The 22,394-nt window shown below is 46.6% G+C and overlaps 1 protein-coding gene across 3 annotated transcripts in view; it reads right to left on the bottom strand.

The window, feature by feature from the left end:
* The window catches only part of PLXNB1 (plexin B1), a 221,074-nt gene that overhangs the window by 130,089 nt on the left and 68,591 nt on the right, over positions 1–22,394 (bottom strand). For all 3 annotated transcript variants that reach the window (XR_015872977.1, XM_088459764.1, XM_088459765.1), the window contains exon 2: positions 20,780–20,836. The gene's annotated coding sequence lies outside the window, so the exon portion shown is untranslated. The remainder of the gene's footprint in view (positions 1–20,779; positions 20,837–22,394) is intronic.

The raw sequence follows: 22,394 nt of genomic DNA, 5'->3' as shown, positions 1-22,394 counted from the left end.
GATAAAAAATATACATATATATATGATCTGGAAGTGGAATTGGGAAAAGGCATGTGCCTAATAGTGTAGTATTTAAAACAAAAAAGCACGTGCTCAAAATATAATGTGCGTACCAAATAATAAATCTTTAAAGCTTATCTGTGATTCCTTCACTGGGGTTCCATATGGTGAAGTGTGTATGGTCCTCCAACAGATCAGGAGAACCTTAAATAGGAAAGGCTCAAACCGAGCCATATAGAATGCAAATATAGTGTAGTATTTTTGTTTACACAGCACATATAGTTAATTATATATATATTGCGTACCAGAAGAAAACTTGAACATCTGCGTGTAATACTCTGATAGCTCCTCTCTAGGATCCCATGGAGGCCCTCATAGTCCGCACACAGGTGGATAGGGTTAGCCTCAAACAAGCAAAAAATGACCCTTATCACAAGTGTGCTTTTTCACAAAAGGGGGTCTTTTAATCACATTTACGGGGATACAGAGTAAACAGGGGTTTTAACCATATGGAACCCCAGTGATGGAATCACAGATAAGCTTTAAAGATTTATTATTTGGTACGCACATTATATTTTGAGCACGTGCTTTTTTGTTTTAAATACTACACTATTAGGCACATGCCTTTTCCCAATTCCACTTCCAGATCCTATTTATCCTGATTGCCGTTCAGGAACCTGGGAAGACTGGTTTGATCCCACCAGAGGGATCAAAGTGTCATACGTGTTAGCACTATACGAATTGTACTTTGTTCTAAAACACACTTATTGCACAAACAGTGCAATACGTTTCTAAAGACGTTAACCAGTGCGCCAGTCTATACACCTCCTACACACACATACATATATATATATATATATATATATATATATATATATTACAGTATCAATTTATTTTATCCTTTAGACTTCTAAATGTAAGAACTAAGAGCCTGATTCAGACCCGGTCGCAAGCGCTGAGCGCTCACAACCGGGTCGATGTTTGCCCACTGGGCATGCGCACGACGGAGCCGGCTCCGTCGTGCGCATGCGCGAGACCTGGCTAGCGACCGGTGCTCCGTCGCTCCGGGTCTCGCACCAAAGGGGGCGAGCTGTCGATGGTGATTGACAGCTCGCCCCGTTTGGTAGGCGTAGCCGGGGCGTGGCTTCACAAACGGAGGCGTTCCCAAGCAAACGCCTGCCGTTTGGGGGCGGCCCCACTGACATCATCACCATCATCTATTAGAGCCAGAAGCTCTCTGGGGCTTGCAGCCACGAGACCCTACCACAAGGGTCTCGTCGCAAGCCCGATGGTCGCGATGGTCTTGACCATCGCGACCATCAACCTGGCCGCTCGCAATAGCTGTGAGTGGTCACCCACAGCTATGCGAGCGGCCAGGAGGCCGAACAACAAAAAAAAAAAAACGCCCTGATTCAGAGCGAGCGCTCGTTCAGAGCGTCCGTCTCTGAATCAGGCCCTAAGATCACCCAATACAAAAAAAAATTAAAATAAAGAGTTTTATAACACTGGAGCCGATTCAGAACTGTATGCAAACCACTGTGTTGTGTACAACTCAGATGTTTAAAGATCTGCGCAGAAGTGTGTCGGACCCTTTTTCTGGGGGCGTGCTGAAGCAAGTGGCTGCGACCTTGTACGAAGCTTCACTGGTCTCAGCTGCGTGAAAACACCAGCAGTCCTGATTATCCTGAAGGTTACTCGGATGATTGATGGTCTTGCAGAGTGATGTAACATATCATAGGTTGAAAGAATTTATATGTCAAATGTATTATTTTTTTTTTATTTACCAGCTGAGCATAAGTTATTGTCTTCTTTAATCCTGCATAAATCACTCTATACTACATTGCCGAATGTATGAAGACTCTTTGTTGAACAATTTGTTTCAAAATTATGAAATATGGAATATGGAAATGCCCCCCCCCACGCATATGCAAACCCAGGGAGGGTTCCGGTTGCCTGGAAACCCCCATCCCCAGCCCACACCATGATGACCACAAGTTGCATGTTTTTTTGATCCCCTCAGTGTTACAAATTAAATAATTAGCGCCACCTGTTGATCTTTTAAAATGTGTGAGCCAGTAATTCATACAGTTGTGCACCAACTAGGAGATATGGAAAACATGCACTGTTAGGGGTGCACTGATATAGACCATCTATAGGGTCAATTATTAATACTCAACGACTTGAAAGATATCTTTCAGTGAAGTCATCCTGCCACATCTCTGAACAGTTGACAATATCGTGCAAATTGGCCTGCATGTACGGACGATCATAGATATCGTTCATGCGGGAATGCGCATCGTTGGTCGTTCACTGCATAAAAAAGAACAATATAAACGATATATCGTTGAACGATATCGTTATCAGGCCCACAGGGCCTGATTCAGACACGCTCGCGTGCGTTATGTGCTCGTGAGCGGGTCGATGTTTGGCCACTGCGCATGCGTACGCCAGAGCCGGCTCCGACATGCGCATACGCGAGACCCGGCTGGCGACGGACGCCTCATCGCTCCGGGTCTCGCACCAAAAGGGGGCGCCTGTCGATTTTGATCAACAGCTCGCACTGTTTTGGAGGCGGGCAGGGGGGGGGTGGCTGGCCAAACGGAGGCATTCTTGACGGAACGCCTGCCATTTGGGGGCGGCCCCACTGACCTCATGAGTGAGGTCAGTGGTGAGCTTACGGCTCTATTAAGAGCCAGAAGCTCACTGGGGCTTGCGGGAACGAGACCCTACAACAAGGTTCTCGTTGCAAGTCACGATGGTCGAGACCATCGTGACCATCATCTGGCCACTCGCAATAGCTGTGGGTGGTCACCCACAGCTATGCGAGCGGCCCGGAGGCCGCACCAAAAAAAAGAAAAAACGCCCTGATTCAGAGCGAATGCTCTTTCAGAGTGTCCGGCTCTGAATCAGGCCCACAGTTCTCTAGAGTATCACTGTATGTTGTAGCATTAAGATATCTCTTCACTAGAACTTTGGAAGTCAGTAAAGAGTGTTCAAACTGGAAGCAGATGGCTGCGCGCTCATCAGTCCCGTTGTGCGAGCTTGTGTGGCCTATCACTTTGTGTCTGAGCTGTGGTTTCTCCTAGATGATCACAATTCACAATAACAGCACTTACAGGTGACCGGGACAGCTCTAGCAGGTCAGACATTTCACTAACTTTCTGGCAATGTATCATCCTATGCACTGACAGTATGCTCGACTTTATGCAGTGGCAAACACAGGATTTCCAGAGGGGGTTTCTAAATGCTTAATTTTAGAGTGAGTGTGGCCTGTCAATGAAGAGGGCAGAATTAGTACTTAACCAGCTTTAATAAGCGTCATACAAAGTGCAGTGTGTCATAATTCCAGCATATTCAGGACCAGTGATCACAGTAAGCCATTAGATTTGGCAGTAGGGCCATTTATTCTAGATGTGGGCACCAGTCCAGACTATTGGAGCAAGTCCGGGAGCCTTGAGGAGCAGCATAAGAACCTAGCACTGCCCTGGACATACTGTATATGTACATATTGGGCTCTATAGCAGTGTATCTCTAACAGTGCATGTTTTCCAGATCTTCTAGTTGGTGCACAGGTTATTTATTAGTGGCTGATACATGTTAAAAGATCCCCAGGTGGTGCTAATTATTTCATTTCTGATACTGAGAAGAATATGCAGCACAAGTAACAATCCATTATATTACTATTTATATTGTGGTCATGGTGTGGACTGGGGAGGGGGGTTTCCAGGCAGACGGAAACCCCCCCTGCGTTTGCCTATGTTATGCACCGGTTTGCAATAGGTGTTGGTGAAATGGCCAAGCACAAAAATTAGAAGTGTTTGTTCACATTTTTTTCGCCCATATAGTGATTCTTCATCTTGTAACGCATTCCTGAAACAATATGCAATATAAAGATGAGGGTAGGTGACAGAGGGTGAAGTTATAACTGGAACCTATAAGCCCAGTGTCCTTAGGGAACTTGTTAAATTTCCCTGAAGGATTTGATTACTTTTAAAACACGTTAATAGCATTTCCTGCAGTGACATCACATTCTAGTAGTAGTTATTACTGGGTTTTAAAATTGATGGAAATTCGGTCGCTACGTGCTTCTCCCAGACTCAGATAGGGTTAATTCCATGAGTTTTGTCTGTCTGCCTGTCTATTCATTATATATTAATGCTGTTTATGGGAAGGGCGGAACAATTATTCAGTCAAATGTTTCTTTAATTACAGTAAAAAGTCCTCTGAATTCCGAGGCAGTAACACTCATCCCCGGGGTGGTACAGAGTCTATACGTACAATATAATCCACTTATTGTGATACGCATTTACGAAGTGTTGCTTTTAGCTGGGAATGCCACTTGTGTGTGTAATAGACCAACTTCCTTTGTGAGGGAGATTATCTCGCTTTACAGGCCATGGCAAAAATGTTTAATGAATCTATAGTAGTAATTATTTATCTGAAAATCTGTCCTGTACTACCTGGGCTCCCGGTGTGCACAGATTACTATGGCGAGGCAATATGGCTCTCCACCCATTGATAAATCAGACCCTTAGCACCGTTTTTATTACAGCTGCCCTGGCGATCTATTCATGGTATGCGATAATGGAATATACCTCTCATTGGCCAGTCTTCATAAATGAGCCAATTGACCGGGTTACACACTAGCCGATATATTGGACGATTTGTCATTCTGAAGCGACAAATCGTCCGCATCGTCCAGTGTGTATGCACTATTGCGTGCTCCTGTACGTCGTCAATCGCATGCTGGCACCATGCTTCTAGACGTGGTGGGGGAACGATATATCGGTTGGTCATACACCAGATCGTGCAGGGTGTATGGAGCGTCCGATATATCACGCCGCGTGTACCGGGCTATAATCTTCAACTGCAATGGGAACTTCCCATGAGCGAGCGGCGATTCCATAGCACATGAACAAAACTTTTACAAGAATAGTTTTGAAATAGGCATTTTCTAGTATCATTTCATTAGTATGTATAGTAATATACAAAGCTCCCGTGCTGGCCCAGAGACCCCTATTTTGGAATCCACAACAGGTAACATTAGTGCCTCTGTATCCGAACAACCTTTCTAACGCCAGCTTTGCCAGTTCTATTAGTGCCAGTAAAAGAACCAGCCTCTGTCCCTTCTAACTTCCTGGCAATCCCTTAGCCATTGACAAGACGTGCTGGCATGGGTTATTTGTCCTGCAATTTCATTTCAACGTCCCCAACTTTCCATCTCTTAAGAGCTGTTAATTGACATTAATTTACATCTTTTTTTTGTCTATGTAGTGTCTACTAATTTATGGGAAGCTGCAGCAATGGCTGTATTACAAATGTCCTTGCTGCCTTTGCTGAGGGTGTGGCACAGCCCTGCACATTACAGGCCAGGTCTCGCTGGTGACTGGCAGTGTGCTCAGTAAATATGATGGATGCCCAATGTACCGGGACACATCTAGATCGCAATATACTCAACGCAACCCGTCTTCAACACAGACCTGACATTTTTAAAAAGTTACTTATTGTGAGCTGTTGCTGAACCTCCCGATTTATGCATTTTATTTCTCTATGGTAAATGGAAATAAGGTTATGTAATTGGTCAATAGTGCCGCTTTATGAATTGTATGCAGCCTACTACATCCAGGTAGGCACTAGTGAGCAAGGCACTTTCTTATACACCAGAAGTACCCATACAGGCACTAGTGAGCCGGGCACTTCTAATACTCCAGTAGAATACCATATAGGCACTAGCGAGCAGAACACTTCTAATACACCAGTAGAATATCATATAGTCACTAGTGAGCAGAGCACTTCTAATACACCAGTTGAATACCATATAGTCAGTAGTGAGCAGAGCACTTTTAATACACCAGTAGAATACCATATAGTCACTAGTGAGCAGAGCACTTCTAATACACCAGTAGAATACTATATAGGCACTAGTGAGCAGAGCACTTTCTTATACACCAGTAGAACCCATATAGGCACTAGTGAGGAGTGAACTTTCTTATACACCAGTATAACCCATAAAGGCACTAGTGTGCATGGCACTTTCTTATACACCAGTAGAACCCATATAGGCACTAGTGAGGAGGGAACTTTCTTATTCACCAGTAGAATACCATATAGGCAGCAGTCAGCATGGCACTTTCTTATACACCAGTATAACCCATATAGGCACTAGTGAGCAGGGCACTTTCTTATACACCAGTAGAACCCATATAGGCACTAGTGAGCAGGGGACTTTCTTATACACCAGTAGAATACCATATAGGAACTAGTCAGCAGAGCACTTTCTTATACACAATTAGAATACCATATAAGCACTAGTGAGCAGGGCACTTTTCTTATACACCAGTAGAATATCATATAGGCACTAGTGAGTAGGGCACTTTCTAATACACCAGTAGAACCCATATAGGCACTAGTGAGCAGAGCACTTTCTGATACACAATTAGAATACCGTGTAGACATTCACAGAAGCTGGCACAGGGAGTGGCGCTTTGGTATTTCCCTCTCCACTGGGTCATAAGCTACCCCATCCCCCCCCCCCCCAGTACCACCAGGACATACACTACTTACCCTGGGTGGCCAGGTGAATTCAGATGAGTAGTGTATGCCCGGAGGGAGGAGGGGACAGGGTAGTCAGAAACGATGGAGAGGGAAGTACTCCCCACTGTGCTGGCTTTTGCACATGCCTATGCATATAGGCACTAGTGAACAAGGAATTTTCTTAAACACCATTAGAAAACTATATAGGCACAAGTGAGCTCTGCCGGGCACTTTTTTATTCACCAGTATAAGACCAGAAAAGCACTAGTGAACACTTCATTATACACTAGTATAACACAAGAAAGGCACTAGTGAGCTCTGCAGGGCACTTTCTTATATACCAGCAAAAGACCAGAAAATCACTAGTGAGCACGGCACTTTCTTATACACCTGTAGAAGAGCAGATAGGCACTAGTGAGCAGTGCACTTTTTTTTATACACTACAGCAGCTGGGGACAGAAGGGGGGGGGGCGACATTTCAAATAAATGCCTTTACTTTAATGAAAGGGGATTTTCAGGAGGCTAGTATTGCATTTATAGCATATTATTATATTACAACATTATTATTATTACTACATTTGGTTACATTTCGTGAGTAAGCTCCCAGATGAAGCATAGTGAAGCCACTACTAGTCCCAGTGATTTGTTAGACTGAACATTGAGTCACTTTGACAGAGGATCTCAGGAAAATATACACCTGGGGCAATATCAGAAAGCCATCGCTGAGACATCTGTAAAGCTGTACATCTCTGAGCCGGGAATCCCAGGGTAACACTGCAGCGTGGAATACACAAGAAGACTCCAGCCTGTAATATTCCTTAGCGGCAGGAATCACTAACAGAGGGCACCTTCCACATAAAAAATCAACTGTTAGCTGGAATCACAGTCCCCCATAAATATTAAGACTGTAGGCACTTTAGTCCAGGGATGGTAATGCATCTCATCTTTCTGCTTGTAAAGATGTCTCATTAGGGAATAGCTGTCTAATGTTTAAACATAAGATTACAAGTTGCTGCGATCAGAATCTCTGTGAAAGGCTTTGGCGGCGCTGCGACTAAAATTCCACGTTTTCGATCAATCAGTCTCTGCCAGGCAGATAATCAGTTATGTTGGCAGCATCACAGTGTTATGTCATCTGCCACCACGGTGCCACAAGACAGCAACAGAACTATTATACAGAGGTGGCTGGCACCCTTTACTGACACACTATTATGCTATATGATAATGTGGCCACAACTAAAAGCAAATGGAACAATAGGAACGATAATTGTATATACAGGAAATCGAATGTTCTCAGGATCATTTCTGCTGTCAGAAGAAAAAAAAAATGTGGATCATTCCTCTTGTCTTTCAGGTCAGGTGTGTACCTCAGGGGCGCCGAGGGGGGAGGGGAGCGGGTACTGATTGCTGGGGAGGCCTGGCTGGGGGTCTGGACCAGTTTTTGAGCAAGACATGTCTCCCTTTGCAGTGCACGGTGGCACGTTGCAGCGTTGCGCATAGTATTTTCACATTTTAGGTGTGGAGTGGGCATGACTACACCTCACGGATTTGGCTACTCTCCCCCCATGTATCCCCTGCCCTGTTATCTCTCAACAGCCAGGGGGGAGATGTGCTAAGCTCTGATAAGTGATAAACTGGAGAGTGATAAACGAGCAGCCACTCAGCTCCCAACTGTCATGTTACAGGCCGTGTTTGAAAAATGACAGGAGCTGATTGGCTGGTGGTTTATCGCTCTCCAGTTTATCACTTTTTATAGCTTAGTACATCTGGCCCCTGGTGTACCTAGCTTTATTGTATAATGGGATGTCTTACGTGGAGGAAACAATACATAAGACTTCCTGTTAAACAGAACAGGACATACTGGTGTAGGACTATTAAAGGACATCGCAGGGAGCTATATAAAAGGGTTACGGACTTTAAGGCAACAATTTCTCCTCTAATTACTAACACCCTATAGTAAGCTAGTGGAAGACCAATCTTGGGACCTGCAAAGTTACATGGTCTGGAATAATATGAGATATGGTAAGAACTTACCCTTGTTATCTCTATTTCTACGAAGTCCATAGGGTTCCACAGGATACCTTGGGGGTATAGGTGATGACGTCAGTCTTCAGGCACCACAGAGTTAAAGTTTTCAGCCTCCCAGGATGCATCTGGGTCCCTCTCCTATACCCCGCCCCCGGGCCAAGGCATCTCAGTTACGTCACAAGCCATAGGCCGGAGGAGGAGAAGAAAGAGAGAGAAGAAAAAAATCTGGACACTCACAAGAATCACATTCTCACCATAGGGAGACGGAAAAACCGGTGACCAGAATAAAGCCCATCTGCAGTACAGGTGCGACAGGGCGGGAGTCCTGTGGAACCCTATGGACTTCGTAGAAATAGAGATAACAAGGGTAAGTTCTTACCATATCTCATATTTTCTACTTCAGGGTCCATAGGGTATCCACAGGATATCTTGGGGATGTCCCAAAGCAGTATCCTTTAAGGGTGGGGACGCTCCTGTGCTGAGAGGAGAATCCGCCGCCCGAAGGAAGCATCCTGAGAGGCAAAGATGTCAAAAGCGTAATACCTCACAAAGGTATTGACAGAAGACTACGTAGCAGCCTTGCAGATCTGAACTGCAGAGGCACCACGTCTAGCTGCAAATGAAGGACCCACAGACCTAGTGGAATGAGCCCTCACCAAGGAGGGAACTGGAAGACCTTCATGAAGATAAGCTTCTGAAATTGCCATACGAATCCAGCCTGCCAAAGTCTACTTTGAAGCAGGCCAACCCTTTTTACGGAAGCCATAGAGGACAAACAAGGCGTCCGACTTCCTAAAAGAAGAAGTGTGGTCAACATAAATTCTCAATGCCCGCACAACATCCCAAGTGGCGTCACCCACTGAAAGTCCAGGTGAATTGAAAGCCGACACAACAATTTCTTCATTGATGTGAAAACTGGATACCACTTCGGGAAGGAATCCCGGACGAGTGCGAAGCACCGCCCTATTCCTATGAAAAATCAGAAAAGGGGGTCTACAAGAGAGAACCCCTAAATCCGAAATCCGTCTGGCCGAGGCAATGGCCAGAAGGAATATGGTTTCAGCTGTAAGCCATTTAAAGTCCACTGAGTCCAGTGGTTCAAACGGCGGCCCCTAGAGAACTCTCAGGACCACAGCCCAATTCCAAGGCGCCACCGGTGGAACAAAAGGTGGCTGAATGCGAAGAAACCTCGCATAAAGGTGTGCACATCAGAGAGCGCAGCAATCCTACGATGAAACCAGACTGACAGGGCAGACACCTGCACTTTCAGAGAAGCCAGGCGAAGCCCATGATCCAGTCCAGCCTGTAGGAAAGCCAACACCCTAGACAGGCGGAACTCCCTAAGGGAATACCCTCTAGGTCTACACCACCGGAAGAAAGTATGCCACACACGATGGTAGATTCTTGCCGAGGAAGGTTTACGAGCTCTTAGTATGGTTTGCACCACGGAGCTAGAAAAACCCTCTGGACCTTAACATGGCCGTCTCAACAGCCACGCCGAGTCAGGTCCGGGTGAAGACAAGGACCCTATGACAGCAGATTCGGTCGTAATGGTAACCTCAGAGGAACGTCTACTGACAGACTCTGGAGGTCGGAGAACCAGTGCCGTCTGGGCCACTCGGAAGCTATCAACAGTAGCGTACCTCCTTCTTGATTTGAATTTCCGTAATACCCGCGGAAGAAGGGAAAATGGAGGGAAAAGGTAGGCAAACTGGAACGTCTACTAGACGGACAGGGCATACACCAGAGACGCCTTTTCGTCTCATGTTCGAGACCCGTACACCGGCAACTTGTTGTTGTGCCGGGACGCCATGAGGTCTATCTCTGGAAGACCCCACTTGTCCACCAGACTCCGAAAGACGTCCTGGTATAAAGACCACTCTCCCGGTTCCTCCTTGCTGGTTTAAATAGGCCACCGTGGTGGCGTTGTCCGACGGGACCTGCACAGGGTGACCCTGGAGAACCGGCTGTGCCCGCTGGAGAGCTCTTGACACCGCATGGAGCTCCAAAATGTTTATTGGAAGCTCCGCTACCGCCCGAGTCCACCTGCCCTGAAACAAGTGTGGACCCGTGACAGCTCCCCAGCACCGGAGACTGGCGTCCGTTGTTAACAGGACCCAGTTCGCCACCCAGAACGGGCGACCCTTGTTGAGGTGGGTCGTCTGCAAACACCAGGTTAGAGACAGGTGAACATCCGGAGTGAGCCCCATCGTCTGGGACTTGAGACACTGAGGCAATCCATTCCATCTGGACCGGATCAATAGCAGCAGAGGTTTGGAGTGAAATTGGGCGTACTCCACCATGTCGAATACCGACACCATTGAGCCCAATAACCTCTTTGCCAAGTGTATCGACACTCGATGACACTGCAGACAACTGCGCACCCTCAACTACAAAGCAAGGATCTTTTCCTCCGTCACAAAGATCCACTGCTGCCTGGAGTCCAATAAGGCCCCGAGGTGCAGGATCCTCTGAGACGGGGTGAGAGTGGACCTCTGCCAGTTTGTCAACCAGCCGTGACGTTGCAGTACCGCAATCGTCAGATCCAGATGGTGTAAAAGAAGCTCTGGAGACCCCGCTATCAACAGGAGGTCGTCCAGATAAGGCAACAGTCGGACTCCCTGCGTCCGCAGGAGAGCCGCCATGACCTTGGTGAATACCCGTGGAGCAGTCACCAGGCCAAAAGGCAGTGCCCGGAACTGGAAATGTTCGTTGCAGATTGCCAATCTGAGGAACTGCTGATGGCGCAAAAGAATAGGGACATGCAGGTAAGCGTCCTGGATGTCCAATGACACCATGTAGTTCCCAGTTTCCAGTGCCAGAATAATGGACCGCAGGGTCTCCATCCGAAACAGAGGCACCCTCAAGGACTTGCTGAGGGCCTTTAGGTTTAGTATTGAACGGTAAGACCCATTGGGTTTCTGCACCAAAAATAGAATGGAATAGAAACCCAGGCCCCTCTGGGAAATTGGAACATGCACTGCAACCAGCACCGGGCGAACTGAAGCAGGCGCCCCCCACTTTGGGGTCCCCCAAAAGGAGGCCTGGACCGTCAGGCCGCAGGTTTGTTATCTGACCTTGGAGCCGGACGTCTGGTACTCCAGACCTGTTTCTTGGGCTTGGACAATTTCTTGGCCCCAGCCTGCCGTGGAAAGGACTGTACTTTAGGCCTACCTTGGGCCCTGTGAGGCCTAAAGGACGACCCACCAGCACTAGAAGGAATCGTAGCAGACAGAAGACATGCAGATTTTGCTGCTGCCAACGTAACTACAATTTTGTCCAGATCTGGACCAAATAGTACCTGTCCAGACCTTCTAATCCCTTTTTGGAATCCGCGTCCACTTTCCAAGAACGCAACCATAAGGTGCGACGAGCAGCCACAGCTGCAGAGGAGATCCTAGAGGTGAGCATACAAATATCTAAGGCCGCTTCATTAATGTAAGTGGCCGAGTCTCAGAGATTGCCCACCAACTCGGTCTGTTCAGCCGAACAGTCAGAGTCCAAAGACGCCTCCAAATTATCCGCCCAGCGCTCCATAGCTCTGGCTACCCAACACACGGCCAGAGCCGGTCTGGATGCTTCCCTGCAAGGGAATAAACGGATTTGAGGCAGATCTCCACCTTGCGGTCAGTGACATCCTTCAAGGATGACATCGAAGGCATAGGCAACGTGGCACTTTTGACTAGGCGTGTGACATGTGAATCCACTTGCGTAGGGGATTCCCGCTTAGAAAAATAATTGACCGCAAACGGATAAGCCACGGCTAAGCGTCTCTGGGGCTGAAACCGTTTACCTGGATTTTTCCACGCCTCCTCTAAATGATCCACTAATTGATCAGAAAGAGGGAAAACCGTAGCCTCACCCTTAATATCCTTAAAAAGGCATATATGAATGTGGCCACCAAAGGATCAATATCCTCAATAACTAAAGCCGAGCGGACCGCTCGAATAAGACCAGGGATATACACCTTGGACTTAGCGTCCGGCTCTTTGGTACGGAGAGGTTCTTGGTCAGATAGATCCAGAATCTCCCCATGATCTGACGTCTCATCGTCATCCCCATAAGGAGCAGATAAAGACGCCACCGGCCGTTATGAGGCCGCAACACAGACTCCCCCTGTAAAACATCGGACAAATGCTGAACCGATGTAGTTAAGAGTATTAACCCACGCAGGCTCCGGAGAAACCTGGGAAGGGACAGGGAGACTGTGGGGTACCATCAATTGTCTAGGGAACTCCCGCATGGGTGACGACACCACTGACTGCTGGGACAAACCCGTCTGGGTAAACGCAGGTGGCGGAGCTAGCTGGCCCACAAGGGTTGTAAGCGCCTTAGCGAAACAAGCTCAGGGAGGTTCCTGTACCGGGACCGTGACCATAATCGGCCGTGACAGTGCCAGGCACTGGGGGCATAACCCCTCCGCGTTACCCTCCCCCTCCGCTATTGGTACCTTACATTTAGTACACATGAGCTGGAGAGGAAAATCAGTCTCAGACATGATGGTAAGTATGTGACACTCACACCTATACGTATTGGTATAGTGTGAATAACACCCTGCACACCGCGCACCGCAAGGGCTTTGAGCAGAGCAAGATCAGGGACAGTAATAAAGCTGACAGTAGAAAGTGAAAGTACAGACAGCAGGCTAGCAGTTCAGTCACATACAATGCAGAAGAAACAAATCCCTGCACTATTAGCGCTGATTCTCAACTACTCAGACCCTCAGGCTGGTAGGACTCAGCGCTGCATACACTGACCTGTGACAAACAGAGGAGAGGTATGCTGGGGGACCCAGACCGCAATGCCACCGCTCACAGGCTTCCAGCAGTGTTCACCATGCTTTAAAGATGGCCACCGAGGAGCAGAAGATGAAGGAGGCCGGCCTGGGGAGGACAGCTGACACACTGTGGCCAATCAGGCAGACCAGAGAGGCTGTGTGCAGCAGGGGAGGCGCCGGCTGTGAGACAGGGAAAGCGCGCTCCCCTGGCATGCATTTAACCCCTGGGACGCCGCAGCGCATGCCGCTCAGCAGCGGCCCGCTGTCCCAGGGGGTAGTGGAAGCGCAGGTTGGTCGCCTGGCTCCACGCTGCAGCCAGTCCCCAGGGAGCCCCCTGCCTGGGGACTCAGGACCATGTGACCAGCGGGGACCCACCGCGGGACCCCGCTGCTTACCTGCATCCCCTTGGATCCGGCCATGGTCCAAAACATCTGGGGACACCGCTAGCCGTGACCCCAGATGTCTACCAGCATCCCCGGATCAGTACCGGCGTTCTGGTACCGGCGGGGTGTAGGGGAGACGGCATGGACGTCAGTACTGACTGTCCATGCTGTACTCCCAGATGTGCAGCCAGCGCTGCCTTTAAAAGAAACTTCAGGGGCTCTTCATAGCCCCCCTCTGCACAGTGCCTCCGACTCCGGCCAGGCACCGACGAAACTGAGATGCCTTGGCCCGGGGGCGGGGTATAGGAGAGGGACCCAGATGCATCCTGGGAGGCTGAAAACTTTAACTCTGTGGTGCCTGAAGACTGACGTCATCACCTATACCCCCAAGGTATCCTGTGGATACCCTATGGACCCTGAAGTAGAAATAAAGGATTTACACACCCCCTATTGATATTAATGTTGAGTCTCTGACACCATAGGGGCCCATGCAGAATTGAACTTAAGTCCGCTTGGCAGACGGATCTTGCGTCTTTTTGCCCCATACATACTCCAGAACCAGAGGCAACTTATGAACATGCAATCTACACTATGCGGTGACGCACACTTGCCTACGATCCAGGAACGTCCAGGAGGCTCCTGAATCTCGGGTTGCTCTCCCGGATGCCCAAAAGAGTGGACAAGTCTCCCGAAGGCCTCCAGCTTCACTTGACGCGGCAACCGTGGGTTGAAGGGGTGAAGCTGGGGCGCTTGTGAGTAGGCGAAGTTTAGTGAGGGCGAGTAGTTGGAATTGTGGGCTATGCACATTTGTGTGTATATGTAAATACTATAGTTTACGGTCACATTGCTCGCACCAACAACAGGGCTGGTGGAAGTGCGCAGTAATAATGATGGCGGTTATGTAACCAAGCATATGGATAGGGGAAATCCGACTGCAGAATTTGTACATGTCCGTACTACGGGCAAAAGTATGTATTTATTTCCCTGCAAGCAATGCGAGTGCAATTGTGGCTGACTTGCATTGAAATCTGCATCAACCCCCAGGGGGTGAAAATAGTTCAGACACGTGGAATCGGTATGATTTACCGCCGGACCCATGCCTGGTGGTTGGAATCCCGACAGCGGCATCCCGGCAGAGGATGAAATTCCGATCGTCCTAAAGGTAAGTACTAACTAACCTAATTCTACCCCTAACTCTACTTTAGGGTGCCTAACCCTAACCTCCCCCCCCAGTGCCTAACCCTAATCCCCCCTCTAAGTGCCTAAACCTAACCCCCCCTTCCCCGCTGCCTAAACCGTTAGGGGGGTGCCTAACCCTAAGTCCCCCCCAGGGGTACCTAACACTAACCCCCCCTTCCCTTAGCCTAAACCTAAGCTCCCGAGGGGGGGTGCCTAAACCCTAAGTCCCCCCCCTCCGGGAACCCTAAACCTAACCCTCCCCCGCGCGGCTATCCGCGCTCGGCGCCTGAAGTCCCTTCGATCGGGATGCCGGGCGTCAGGCTCCCGGTGGGATATGACAGTCAGGAAGCAGGCTGTCGGGAAGAGAAACCGAAAGATTAAATAAGAAAAGAGGTGTTTTAAACCTCTAGGATGGGGGCCGGCATGTATGCAAATGACTGGTGGGAGTTAGCCTATGGCAGTTAGGGGCGTTTTTGCAACAGGAACTTTATATAATGGGCTTGAAGTGTGGGCTTAACCCTCTTTGTTCCAGATTTCCCGCCCTCCCTCCCCTATAAATTTTTGTATGAAGTGGGTTTGTCTTGGGTGGCGGGAAAGAACGGCAGGTCACCAGTCCGGGTGCAATTATGATTTAAGGGCGCTCCCTTCGTTGACTGGTAGTTGGCTGTACCAACCTAACGGGGGGCAGTATCACCACTTAAACGGGTGGGAAGTCAAGATGGGGGTGAGCGTTACCTTTTTGTTGATGATATGAGTTACATGGTTATGTGTATGCACTCTGGGCGATCTACGCCTGCTATGCCCCTTGTTGTTTGTGTGTTGGCATAGCAGATTTGGCTGATTTCTGGCCGTCCTTTCTTTGCCACCATACAACCTTAAATAATAATAAATAATAATAATTTATTTGCTCCAATAAATCGCCATCAAGTTATCTGCCAAATCCACGTCTCAGTGTCTTTATTTTAAGTTAGTATGATAAGTGGTTTGCACACATGACAACACCTCATCCGATAGAAGGTTTATAGGTCCGCCGGCTTCCCGACTGCATAACAAACACATTTATTTATGTAATATGCATGAACTTACTAAGAACAACCCCAAGTCACCACCTAAGGGTAGTAGTGCTGGAGGAGCAATTAAGGTTAAGTTGTCTGTCCTAACCACAACTACAAAGACTCACTCAGCCAATTTACACAAGGCCATGCAACTTCAATCCATCTAATTCAAATTGGACAAGGTAGGAGAAGGTATACACATATAGACCTGAATCTCATAAAATCTGTTCACATTCTAATTTTTAATCTGCATAGCGCAAACATAAGCCGCACAGACAGCACCATGGAGTGAGAGGCAGGAGCACTGTCACTTTAAGGTGTCCTGAGAAGTGGGAATTGTGCTCTAATGCCCATTCTCTAGAGCTGAATAGGCCGCTGTTAAGATGTAATCCTCTCTCTTGTGTAGGAGTCAAAGGTTTTGGAGACTGGAAGGCAACCAGGCATGAAGGATTCTCCGATGGAAGCGATGGTTTCCCTGGGTGCAGGAATGTCACAGTGCTGAGTGGAGGAGGGTGTAAAGAGGCTCCAGGAGCCCAGCTGAGCTGGCTTAAGTTCTGTCTTTAGAGTAAAACATGGACAGAGAATTGGGAAAACATTCTATTAGCGACCCCAGCTACCGTGATATTGCAGGGGCTGACGGAACATCTTATCCCTGCGCAATAGCGGCATACTATAACATAGTGCTTGTAGCTTTATTTGAGATGGATACAAGCAGAAATTAATCAATAAGGTAAATAAAGTATCAAAGACAATGAATACAAAAGTAAATAAAAAAGAAAGACAAAAAACTTTAATCATTTGTCAGATGTGGGCAGCGCTCTATTAAATCCCCCAAAATATATGAAACGGTCAATATTTTAAACCCCACTTTGCCAGCAGAAAATGCATTCTAATAACCATTTTACAATACATAGAGCATTCTAATAACCATTTTACAACACAGAGCATTCTAATAACCATTTTACAACACATACAGCATTCTAATAACCATTTTACAACACATACAGCATTCTAATAACCATTTTACAATACATACAGCATTCTAATAGCCATTTTACAATACATACAGCATTCTAATAACCATTTTACAACACATACAGCATTCTAATAACCATTTTTACAACACATACAGCATTCTAATAACCATTTTACAATACATACAGCATTCTAATAACTCAAAAACAACAGAAAACACTATAGTGAACAATACATTATTATTATTACCAGTTATTTATATAGCGCACACATATTCCGCAGCGCTTTACAGAGAATATCTTATCATTCACATCTGTCCCTGCCCCAGTGGAGTTTACAATCTATATTCCCAACCACATACCCCCACACTTACACACTATGGGCAATTTTGTGGGAAGCCAATTAACCTACCAGTATATTTTTGGAGTATGGGAGGAAACCGGAGTACCCGGAGGCAACCCACGCAAGCACAGGGAGAATATACAAACTCCACACAGGGCTGTAGTGGGAATCGAACCCGAATCTCTGTGGTATTTATATTTAAGAACACCCTTCTCCAATCCTAACGTGGCTTTACAATACTAACCCCATCTTTCTGGGGGCTTTACAATATATATCTCACCCAAATATCTGCGAGTTATATAATTGAGCCCCCAAATCTTTGGTTGTGACACATTACAGACCACAGGACTCTGGTGGCCACAGACTAGAATCCCCAGACCTCTAGGGCTGACACAATACAGACCCCAGATCCCAATCCCAAAGCCATCATGATAGAACCTATAGGCTGGGACAAAAGTATTCACTATTAGGATGGCGGGACAGTCCCATAATAGCCACATTTTTACCTGGATGTATTTAGATGCTATAATGTAACAGACAAAAATTAAAGGGCAACTACTTTATTTTGTACATTTCTCATGTAAATAACACATAAATAAAATCTATTTTTTGTTATAGAGCTAGAAGAATGAAGAACTTAATTTTTAAATAACATCAGGTCATCTTAAAACACGCACATTCCGCAGCATATATCCTAACCCACTGCTCTATGCTCCTTCCTCTCTATCTACCCCATCTGTGTCGCCCCTGTCTGCCCCTCCCCTTTAGAATGAAAGCTCTCACGAGCAGGGCCCTCGTCCCTCACATGCTTCTTCCCCTACTTATACCATCATGTACTCCTAACTCCCCAATTGGCACCTAACACTTGGTTGCAGACACCCTGCTGCTTGTGCTATGCAGATATGTTTATAAACCATGTCCTTGTCCTGCATTGTTTTGTACTGCTAATAACTATTTCTTGTGTGCTCATTTATGTACTGTGTAAGGTGCTGCGGAACCTTTGTGGCGCTATATAAATAAAGGATAATGATAATAATAATGGAAAATGAAACCTCCTGTCTCTTCAGACATTTGTGACAACACCCCTTAAGGTGCGTACACACTGTGCGATCAGGAAAGACAGTACGATTACGACATTGTAATCGTACCATCGTTCCTGATCCCCTGTAGTGTCTGCACTGACCGATCAGTCGTTCAGTGCAGGCACTGCCCATCATTCCTGAACATGCCAATCTGTCGTTATCGGCAGATTGTGCTGCATGTTCAGGCGATGGACAATGTCGGAAACGACCAGTGGGAGTGCGCATCGCTGGTCGTTTCCGACATAAAAGTGCACAATTTGTGCACGATTACTGAGCGACTGCACGATTACGATGTCGTAATCGTGCAGTCGCTCAGTAATATCGCCCAGTGTGTACGCACCATTACTGTCTACACACAATGGAGAGACATCATGAGCAGCCTGTGCCAGCCCAGAAGTTACGCACACACAGACTCATACACAACATGCAACGGGAAAATACCAGCCTTATCCAACAAACGCTGTAAAAATAATATCAGTATAGGCTAGTAATGTAGTAATAGTAAAATAGCATTATGATTCTGGGCCTGATTTACAGGTGCACGTGGACGCGCCTTTAGCCGCAGCTGTGTTACTTCATCATGCTAATGCCGCAACTGATTCTGAGCATACTGAGACACCCACTGGCAGCAGTGCTTGTCCGTTTAGGTGCCTCTTTAGAGGCACCATGTGCACCACCGAAGTTTGCACCAGCCCTGTGACATATGTAATTTCTGTGTCTGAACATGGCCTCCTGTGGCAGTGCTACTGCATCGTCAGACACAATAGCTGTCAGTGACACACCCGCGTCCGGTTAGGCGTGCAGTCAGCGTGCTCCTCCGAATCGGGGGATCGATTCACAGACAGCCGCATTTGCACCTGCATTGCGTGCACAGATGCAACTGCACCACCCCTTGGTTCCATGCCGTCATCGCTGTGAATGTGCGCTTGCAGCCCTCTGCTTGTGGTCAGAGTTACATCCAAAATCAAACGGATCTCTGAGTGCGCACAATTCAGCATAGCCCGCAGGTCCGTCTGCAAGCTCTCCATGCAATCTAACCAAACCTAGCCTACACCCCGTCACACCTAGTTTGTCCATAGATTCGCTTATGGAGATGCGACGGAGAGGCGGACCACTCGGATACGGGGCAAGCGCAGGATCAGTCTGCAAAACAGACTGAAGTGTAACTGTGCATCAGCCCTAGAACGTGGGCTTTTATACGGAGGAAAATGATTGATCGACTGCAAAGAGAATACAGTTCAAAGCAATCATTTCATGTTGCATAGCAGATATAGTGAACTATGCAGACACTAAAATATAAAATAACTTAAGTGCTTGAAGACGTTCCCTCTGCCAGAGGCAGCACTCATAGGATAAAATATTAGTGGTTTCCAAACCTGCCTTTGCCAAAGTCCTATTAGATTTGAACTAATAACAATTCCTGCCCCAACACGGGAGAAGGCAGCCGTCTGTAGTATACCTCCAAACATTCCGGATTTAAAATATAAACGGGACAAAAAAATTCCTAAAACCCCAATCCAGACAACTGCCACTCCAATCTGCATAGGCCACACCCACTTCCTGTGAGATCATCCCCTTATTGTCATCTAAAAATCAGCACTGTTAAAGGAATGTTGGGGCTATTGGTAAGTATGGTCTTGGAACAGCTTTTTATATGATGGCGTGCATGAATATTACTGTTATAGAGGCGCTAATTCCAGCGAAAGTGTGGGGGATGGGGGGGATTGCTGCATCCTTATAGAGGGCCTGATTCAGGGACGTACGGAATTGCGATGTTTACGCATTTGCCCGATTATCGGTGGTCTGGGCATGTGACTGAGTCACACCGCGCATGCATCAAGTTTCATTACCGCTGTCGCTCGCAGTGAGTGATTGACAGGCAGGCACCGCTTGTGGGCGGTAACGGGGGGTGGCGACTCAAACACAGCTGTGTCGCGACCATTTTCAGAGTGTGTCTCTACCATACTCAGTCAATATGGCTGCAGCATTTCGGTTCCTGCGGCCATTCTGGGCGAGCATAGGGTTACTCAGATGGCCCTATTATCGCCTGATCTGCGACCAATTCTGCAGCTTTGTATGAAGTGCTTGGATTTGCGAAGCCACCAGTGGACGTCGCAATACAAATCCATGCTGCTGCGACATTGCATATTTTCGCACAGACGCTGAGCACAAAATTTGCAGCTGCAGCATTAGCGCACATCTCTGAATCAGATCCACAGCGGGAGGGGTGTAGCTGAAAGCATAACCTGATAGGATGGCCAACATAAACCCTGTCCAATCAGGTGTCACTTTCACTACCCACATGCATTATTATATTGTAGACTAGAATCTTCCAAACTAAACTTTTTGAGTGCCCCAGCAAACGGTGGGGGGAGATCCAGGAAACGGGATTGAAGGAGACAGGGAAAGGTGGAAGGCACTTACCATTTGTCCTTTGTGAAGTGTATGGAATCTGGTCTTCCCTGATTGTAGTCCGCTGAGCTAAAATACACAGAGACAAGAAAAGTTTAGAGTATAAAATGATTACATGCTCTGGTGCACAAAATTTGTGGGTCTACATTAATTAGGGGAGTCACATTACTAATCACCAAAGTAATAATGATCGACTCGTTTGCCACAGAGAGAATCCACAGAAGTCGGCAGAATTTGGCGTGCCACATTAGGTTACCATATTAACTGATTAATGAGAGACACTTATACTAATGCACCTTTCATGGCTGCTAAAATTGTGCCGCTCCTGAAACAGGCCTGTTGCAGGGGGATGCAGTCATTAGGTTGACACTGATAATGTCGACACCAGAATAAATGTAGACAACTGGAAAATGATGACCTGGACAGAGCCGACATATAAAATAGGGTTATCATTAAAGTGTTAGGGTTACATTTAGGATTAGGGATAGACTCACAACAAAAACACATTGTCGACATCCTGTCCATGTAAACATTACATCAGTGTAGACATGCTCAAAGTCAACATAACAATATACTGAACCTATTGTAGGTGTCTTTTGTTTGTGACTTTGTTTATTAATGTGATCTGGTAAGCTTACAGTATGTCACACCTTGCTGACCGGTTAAGTGATGTGATGGGTTAGCCGATGCATTACACCTAATAAAGTTACTTATTCTCCTGGTGTAAAGAAGAGTTACTTAGCATTCACTACAATACACTTCGGCCCAAAGAATTTATAACTTAGTAGTGATATAATCCATACAACAAGATTATGCCTCACAAATCTGATCCTCTTTGGTTAAACCAATAGCAGAACAATCTCGCCATTGTATATTCTACTCTGATCTTCTCGTAAAGTATACGTCTACTTTGGGATTAAACATAAAGATCTTCTTAGCAATGAAGACTTATTGCTAAAGAGGAACAGCCCTCAGGAAAGATTTATCACATTCATAAGTGTACACAGTGGAAGCGGCCATTTTGTGGGCTGACCCCATATTGTTAATTATGAATGCAGCCTATCAATTCACTATAGACCAGTGACATCGCTAAGGCTACGTATCCACTGTTGTTAAAAATCTGCATTTGGGATTCGCTTCGAACGATGTTAAAACAAAGTAAAGCGATGTGTAAACTGTGTGTGGTATACAAATAACTGCTAATACATAAATGCAATGCTATTGATATTTACTTGTGTTTTAACTTGATTCTATTCAAGCCGCATACCTGTATGAATGCATGTTGCTTATAGCATGAGGTAAAATCACACGCTACAAAGATGACCTAGCCAGAAATATGTAGAAAAGGGGTTTCAAAATAAATCCATACATGTAAAAATTATGTTTTTTTCAAGTTACACAATTTTCATTGGTGATATCTATTTAATTTGACATAGCACATTAAGGGGGAGATTTATCAAAGCTTGGAGAGCTATAAAGTGGACAGAGATAAAGTACCAACCAATCAGCTCCTAACTGTCATTTTTCAAACAGCCTGCAATGTGACAGCTAGGAGCTGATTGGTTGGTACTTTATCTCTCTCCAAGGCAAAGTACACAGACCCCAAATTACCAACCAAGATGTTTTT

The sequence above is a fragment of the Taudactylus pleione genome, unplaced genomic scaffold (assembly GCF_031769625.1).
Source record: "Taudactylus pleione unplaced genomic scaffold, aTauple2 ptg000934l, whole genome shotgun sequence".
In the NCBI taxonomy this organism is placed as follows: domain Eukaryota; kingdom Metazoa; phylum Chordata; class Amphibia; order Anura; family Myobatrachidae; genus Taudactylus; species Taudactylus pleione.
This window is presented reverse-complemented; position numbering and strand designations above follow the sequence as displayed.